The sequence below is a fragment of the Gigantopelta aegis genome, unplaced genomic scaffold (assembly GCF_016097555.1).
Source record: "Gigantopelta aegis isolate Gae_Host unplaced genomic scaffold, Gae_host_genome ctg7434_pilon_pilon, whole genome shotgun sequence".
In the NCBI taxonomy this organism is placed as follows: domain Eukaryota; kingdom Metazoa; phylum Mollusca; class Gastropoda; order Neomphalida; family Peltospiridae; genus Gigantopelta; species Gigantopelta aegis.
Window position 1 is genome coordinate 4,072 of NW_024535813.1, and position 6,847 is coordinate 10,918.

General features: G+C 43.7%; 3 non-coding genes across 3 annotated transcripts; all 3 read right to left on the bottom strand.

The window, feature by feature from the left end:
- Positions 1–3,639: 3,639 nt before the first annotated feature.
- Positions 3,640–3,804, bottom strand: LOC121366849. Its single transcript, XR_005957239.1, has one exon. It is a non-coding gene; the product is annotated as a U1 spliceosomal RNA (small nuclear RNA).
- Positions 3,805–4,768: 964 nt separating this feature from the next.
- Positions 4,769–4,930, bottom strand: LOC121366848. The gene has a single exon (XR_005957238.1). It is a non-coding gene; the product is annotated as a U1 spliceosomal RNA (small nuclear RNA).
- Positions 4,931–5,894: 964 nt separating this feature from the next.
- LOC121366847 lies at positions 5,895–6,057 on the bottom strand. The gene has a single exon (XR_005957237.1). It is a non-coding gene; the product is annotated as a U1 spliceosomal RNA (small nuclear RNA).
- Positions 6,058–6,847: the final 790 nt, after the last annotated feature.

Below are 6,847 nucleotides of genomic sequence, written 5' to 3' on the forward strand. Positions count from 1 at the left end.
TTCGTCTAATTGTGTTAGGAATGTTTCGTCTTGTTTTAAATTGTATATGTAAGTCCTTTCAGTCCTGCGTTTTTGTTTACAATAGTCCGTGGTGAGTGTTTTTATTTGTATTTTACCCATATCCCACCATAACAAAAGATCATTATAATTTCCCTTTTCCGATTTCCAAGTCTGCCAAAAGTCGTTGATTAATTTTACGTAATTTTTATCTTTCAAGACGCTATTGTTAAGCGCCCATAATCCTGGTCCTTTGTTGTTTTTGTCGAAAGTTAAGTCTGCCCATACAAGCTTGTGATCAGTGTAAAAACACTGAGTCACACCAGCTTCTTTCGGGCCAGAAATAAACTCCCCTGAGATTAAAATGCGGTCGATGCGCGAGTATGTTTTGTGTGCTTTACTGTGGTATGTATAAGAGGTTCTGTCAGGGTATAAATATCTGTATGCATCTTGTAGTCCTTGTTCGTCTATTATTTTGTTTAATTCGTTAACTCCTACAGTGCCCCTAAGCTCCTGCTTCTTGGAGCCTGTCCGGTCAAACGTTACATTGTCCACACAGTTGAAGTCGCCGCAAAGAATACGGTTTGTCACGGTTCGTTGGTCATTTGTCGTAATAAAGTAATTTACACAGCTTGCAATGAACTCAGCCCTTTGGCATGGGTTCACTGGACAATACAGATTAACTATGTTAAATACCTGGCTTTTAAATTGGCAAAGTAAACTTATAACTCGCCCTTCTGTATCTTTAAGAGTGTTAATTACTTTTATTTCTAACCCTTTTCTAAATAAAATAGCTACCCCCCATTTTCGGCCTACATTACATGAATTAATGAAGAATTTCCCTTTAAATTCTTTTAATAAATCTTTGATGTTATCGTTATCATTAAAGTGCGTTTCTTGTAAACAAATTATATCTACTTTTTCTTTATTTAGTTGATTAAGAATAAGGGCTCGCTTTGTGTCGCTATTCACAAAGCCGTTCACGTTTAGTGTGCCAATTTTCAAGTGGGTGCTGATAGCTGCCAACATTTCAACATATAATGATGATAATAGTGATGATAATAAACAAACACATGAACCAACAACACATAGTCAAACATATATACAGTACTTTTACACACAGGTCTTGTCTCGGGGGCCCCAGTACACACCAAGTCAGACACTCGCCCTGGCCTAGCAGGCCGCAGGGTGGGGTGGTGGCCGGGGTCGTCTCCATGGTAACACAGAAAACACACATGAAAGTAAGATGAAAACAGAACACACAACACTGGTACAAGCACGGTTAACATGGGTACACTTAGGAACAACACATATCCACACGAAAACACAGAAACACACACTTCAACTCCAACGATGAAAATGAACACACGGCACAGTTCACGAATAATCACAGAAACAGAAAAACACACACTAAACAAACACAAAATGAAAACACGTATATTTAGCTCTGGTCGCATAGCGAAAGGGATGTCCGGGGGCTGGTCCATATCGTTACCGTAGGCTAGGTTAAAAGAGCGTTGTTCAAAAATCGGAGTCCTTGGTCAGTCCGGGTCAATTAGGGAAAAGGGGTGGGGTGAAGGCCTCTAAGACCTAGGTCTTGGCGGCTTTCTGTCCCTTGCTCCTGGAGGGGGCTGGGGTGGGGAGCGTGTGGCACGCTTTCTCCGAGGTCACGTCTTCCGAGGTGGAAAGCTCCCTTTTTCTCTCCTTCTCCTGTTCCTTTCTTTCTTTCTTCTTTTCTTTCTTTGTTTTGGCTCTCTTCTCCTCCTGTCTTCCTTCGTCCTCTGTTGTCTCGTGTTCTGTTTGTTCAGGGGGTGTTGGGTCAGTGTCTATCACCAGACCAGTGTCCGGCTCTGCTTCTGTGGTGGTGGTTGGGGGTGGGGTGGTGGTGTTAAGTCCCAGGGCTTTGTCAACATCCCCTCCCTCCACTAGGTCCGGGAAAGTCGCCTGTCGGTCTGGGCAGTCCCACTGGTGATGTCCCGGTTTGCCGCACCCGAAGCAGAGTTCGGGCTGGTTCCGGTACCGTACTGTGAACCACTGGTGATTTGTTGTTTGTAGTCTACCTGGTATGTCTTTCTTAATGTCTATTTTTAGCGTTCTCTCACCTGTTTTTACTGTAGTGTTTCGGGGGGGGGTGGGGGTGGGGGTCCACGTTGAGTGAGAAGTGTTCACCACAATTGTCCCAAATCTCTGGAGAACGAAGTCCACGTAAACACTGGGAACAGTGAGGGGTAAGCCCCTTATCCTTACCCACGTACCCCCGGGGAAACGCGGGACGACTGGGCACGATCTGCCTCTTACCCCGAGGCCCTGCAGCTCTAGGCGATCCCTTATCTCCTGTGAGTCGAGGTGTAGTTCCCAGGTGTTTCGCCCCTTGGGGACGACGGCTAGTAGGTGGTTTACTATGGACCCCAGGGCCCTGCAAATCTCCTCTCCTGTCAGGGGTGGGGTGAAGCCAGGGGCGTTGAGATAGAGGGGCCTATCGTACTCACCACCTGTTGATGTCCCAGTTGGAGATGTGGCTGCGGGTGTTGGAATATCCTGTTCCTCAGTCATGACGTGGTTGGAATGGGAAAAACAAAAAATAACCAGAAAACTATTTTAAATTAGTTTAAAGATTTGGAATCAAATCCAAAAAAACAGCTCGCTACTATACCGTACCTCCCGTACCAGGTAAGTATGCTTGGTCTTGGCAGAAGGCTCATTTGAGTGGTCGCTTTGAGCCACCAAGAGACGGTGTCTCTTTCTTCGCACTAGTTGGTGCCGTAAATACGCCCGTCTAGACAGACGGGTGGCAATCATCCAAAGCACTGACACTCATTACCTCCAGTTTACAAGTGGTACATTTTGATTCCAAACTGAGATGATTTTCGCTTTACTTATTCAGTTTACAAGCAAGTCGCAATACACATCCATTACGAATTGTCACATTTAAGCGTAGCGCTGACACTAAATGTATATTGAATGCTAATGTTAAAACAGTAAAGAGGAACTAGGAAACAAACACGCCACACGAATAATATATGTAAAAGCACCGTATAGCAATGTCTATGACCATGTGGTTTAAATATTCACAGTCAACACACGGTCACTCTATACACAACTCAATCTACGTAATTACAAAACAATAAATTGTGATTACAACAAACAACACATGACAACGGTAGCACCGTAAAAGAAAATACGCAAGTTTAATTTAGTCTGACGGCGACCAAATGAATACAACAAAACACACACAAGCGAAATATGTTTATTGGAACAGTTTTAACGTTTCATTTTCGGGGGTGGGGGTGGGGGTGGGAGTGGGGGTGGGAGTGGGGGTGGGGCGGGGCAGGGTAGTGCAGTCGCAGACTGACAGAATAAATGAATAAAACAAAACATACACAAGTGATATATGTTTATTGGAACTATTTTAACCTTTGATCTTCGGGGGGTGGGAGGGTAGTGCAGTCGCAAACTGACAGAGAATAGATTAATAAAACACACACAATTGCAAGTGAAATATGTTTATTTGAACTATTTCAACCTTTGATTTTCGGGGAGGCGGAAGCGCGATCCCAGACTGACGATGAACAAATGACTAAAACAAAACATCTATAAACAACAATTAAATATGTTTATGAAAACTATTTTTACTTTTGATTTCGGGGGTTAGCGCGAACGCAGACCCCCACACTAAAAAATTTTCGTACTCGAGTCGCCCACATTTGGGGCGATCGCAGGGGTCAGCCCATCCGAGGTGCAATGGTTAGGCCTCGCCCTGGGAGGACCACCTAGCGGATCAGGGTGCCTCCCGTACCAGGTAAGTATGCTTGGTCTTGGCAGAAGGCTCATTTGAGTGGTCGCTTTGAGCCACCAAGAGACGGTGTCTCTTTCTTCGCACTAGTTGGTGCCGTAAATACGCCCGTCTAGACAGACGGGTGGCAATCATCCAAAGCACTGACACTCATTACCTCCAGTTTACAAGTGGTACCTTTTGATTCCAAACTGAGATGATTTTCGCTTTACTTATTCAGTTTACAAGCAAGTCGCAATACACATCCATTACGAATTGTCACATTTAAGCGTAGCGCTGACACTAAATGTATATTGAATGCTAATGTTAAAACAGTAAAGAGGAACTAGGAAACAAACACGCCACACGAATAATATATGTAAAAGCACCGTATAGCAATGTCTATGATCATGTGGTTTAAATATTCACAGTCAACACACGGTCACTCTATACACAACTCAATCTACGTAATTACAAAACAATAAATTGTGATTACAACAAACAACACATGACAACGGTAGCACCGTAAAAGAAAATACGCAAGTTTAATTTAGTCTGACGGCGACCAAATGAATACAACAAAACACACACAAGCGAAATATGTTTATTGGAACAGTTTTAACGTTTCATTTTCGGGGGTGGGGGTGGGGGTGGGAGGGGGGGGGGGGGGGGGGGGGGGCGGGGCAGGGTAGTGCAGTCGCAGACTGACAGAATAAATGAATAAAACAAAACATACACAAGTGATATATGTTTATTGGAACTATTTTAACCTTTGATCTTCGGGGGGTGGGAGGGTAGTGCAGTCGCAAACTGACAGAGAATAGATTAATAAAACACACACAATTGCAAGTGAAATATGTTTATTTGAACTATTTCAACCTTTGATTTTCGGGGAGGCGGAAGCGCGATCCCAGACTGACGATGAACAAATGACTAAAACAAAACATCTATAAACAACAATTAAATATGTTTATGAAAACTATTTTTACTTTTGATTTCGGGGGTTAGCGCGAACGCAGACCCCACACTAAAAAATTTCGTACTCGAGTCGCCCACATTTGGGGCGATCGCAGGGGTCAGCCCATCCGAGGTGCAATGGTTAGGCCTCGCCCTGGGAGGACCACCTAGCGGATCAGGGTGCCTCCCGTACCAGGTAAGTATGCTTGGTCTTGGCAGAAGGCTCATTTGAGTGGTCGCTTTGAGCCACCAAGAGACGGTGTCTCTTTCTTCGCACTAGTTGGTGCCGTAAATACGCCCGTCTAGACAGACGGGTGGCAATCATCCAAAGCACTGACACTCATTACCTCCAGTTTACAAGTGGTACATTTTGATTCCAAACTGAGATGATTTTCGCTTTACTTATTCAGTTTACAAGCAAGTCGCAATACACATCCATTACGAATTGTCACATTTAAGCGTAGCGCTGACACTAAATGTATATTGAATGCTAATGTTAAAACAGTAAAGAGGAACTAGGAAACAAACACGCCACACGAATAATATATGTAAAAGCACCGTATAGCAATGTCTATGACCATGTGGTTTAAATATTCACAGTCAACACACGGTCACTCTATACACAACTCAATCTACGTAATTACAAAACAATAAATTGTGATTACAACAAACAACACATGACAACGGTAGCACCGTAAAAGAAAATACGCAAGTTTAATTTAGTCTGACGGCGACCAAATGAATACAACAAAACACACACAAGCGAAATATGTTTATTGGAACAGTTTTAAACGTTTCATTTTCGGGGGGGGGGGTGGGGGGGGGAGGGGGGGTGGGAGGGGGGGGGGGGCGGGGCAGGGTAGTGCAGTCGCAGACTGACAGAATAAATGAATAAAACAAAACATACACAAGTGATATATGTTTATTGGAACTATTTTAACCTTTGATCTTCGGGGGGTGGGAGGGTAGTGCAGTCGCAAACTGACAGAGAATAGATTAATAAAACACACACAATTGCAAGTGAAATATGTTTATTTGAACTATTTCAACTTTGATTTTCGGGGAGGCGGAAGCGCGATCCCAGACTGACGATGAACAAATGACTAAAACAAAACATCTATAAACAACAATTAAATATGTTTATGAAAACTATTTTTACTTTTGATTTCGGGGGTTAGCGCGAACGCAGACCCCCACACTAAAAATTTCGTACTCGAGTCGCCCACATTTGGGGCGATCGCAGGGGTCAGCCCATCCGAGGTGCAATGGTTAGGCCTCGCCCTGGGAGGACCACCTAGCGGATCAGGGTGCCTCCCGTACCAGGTAAGTATGCTTGGTCTTGGCAGAAGGCTCATTTGAGTGGTCGCTTTGAGCCACCAAGAGACGGTGTCTCTTTCTTCGCACTAGTTGGTGCCGTAAATACGCCCGTCTAGACAGACGGGTGGCAATCATCCAAAGCACTGACACTCATTACCTCCAGTTTTACAAGTGGTACATTTTGATTCCAAACTGAGATGATTTTCGCTTTACTTACCCAGTTTTACAAGCAAGTCGCAATACACATCCATTACGAATTGTCACATTTAAGCGTAGCGCTGACACTAAATGTATATTGAATGCTAATGTTAAAAAAGTAAAGAGGAACTAGGAAACAAACACGCCACACGAATAATATATGTAAAAGCACCGTATAGCAATGTCTATGACCATGTGGTTTAAATATTCACAGTCAACACACGGTCACTCTATACACAACTCAATCTACGTAATTACAAAAACAATAAATTGTGATTACAACAAACAACACATGACAACGGTAGCACCGTAAAAGAAAATACGCAAGTTTAATTTAGTCTGACGGCGACCAAATGAATACAACAAAAAACACACACAAGCGAAATATGTTTATTGGAACAGTTTTAACGTTTCATTTTCGGGGGTGGGGGTGGGGGTGGGAGTGGGGGGTGGGAGTGGGGGTGGGCGGGGCAGGGTAGTGCAGTCGCAGACTGACAGAATAAATGAATAAAACAAAACATACACAAGTGATATATGTTTATTGGAACTATTTTAACCTTTGATCTTCGGGGGTGGGAGGGTAGTGGCAGTCGCAAACTGACAGGA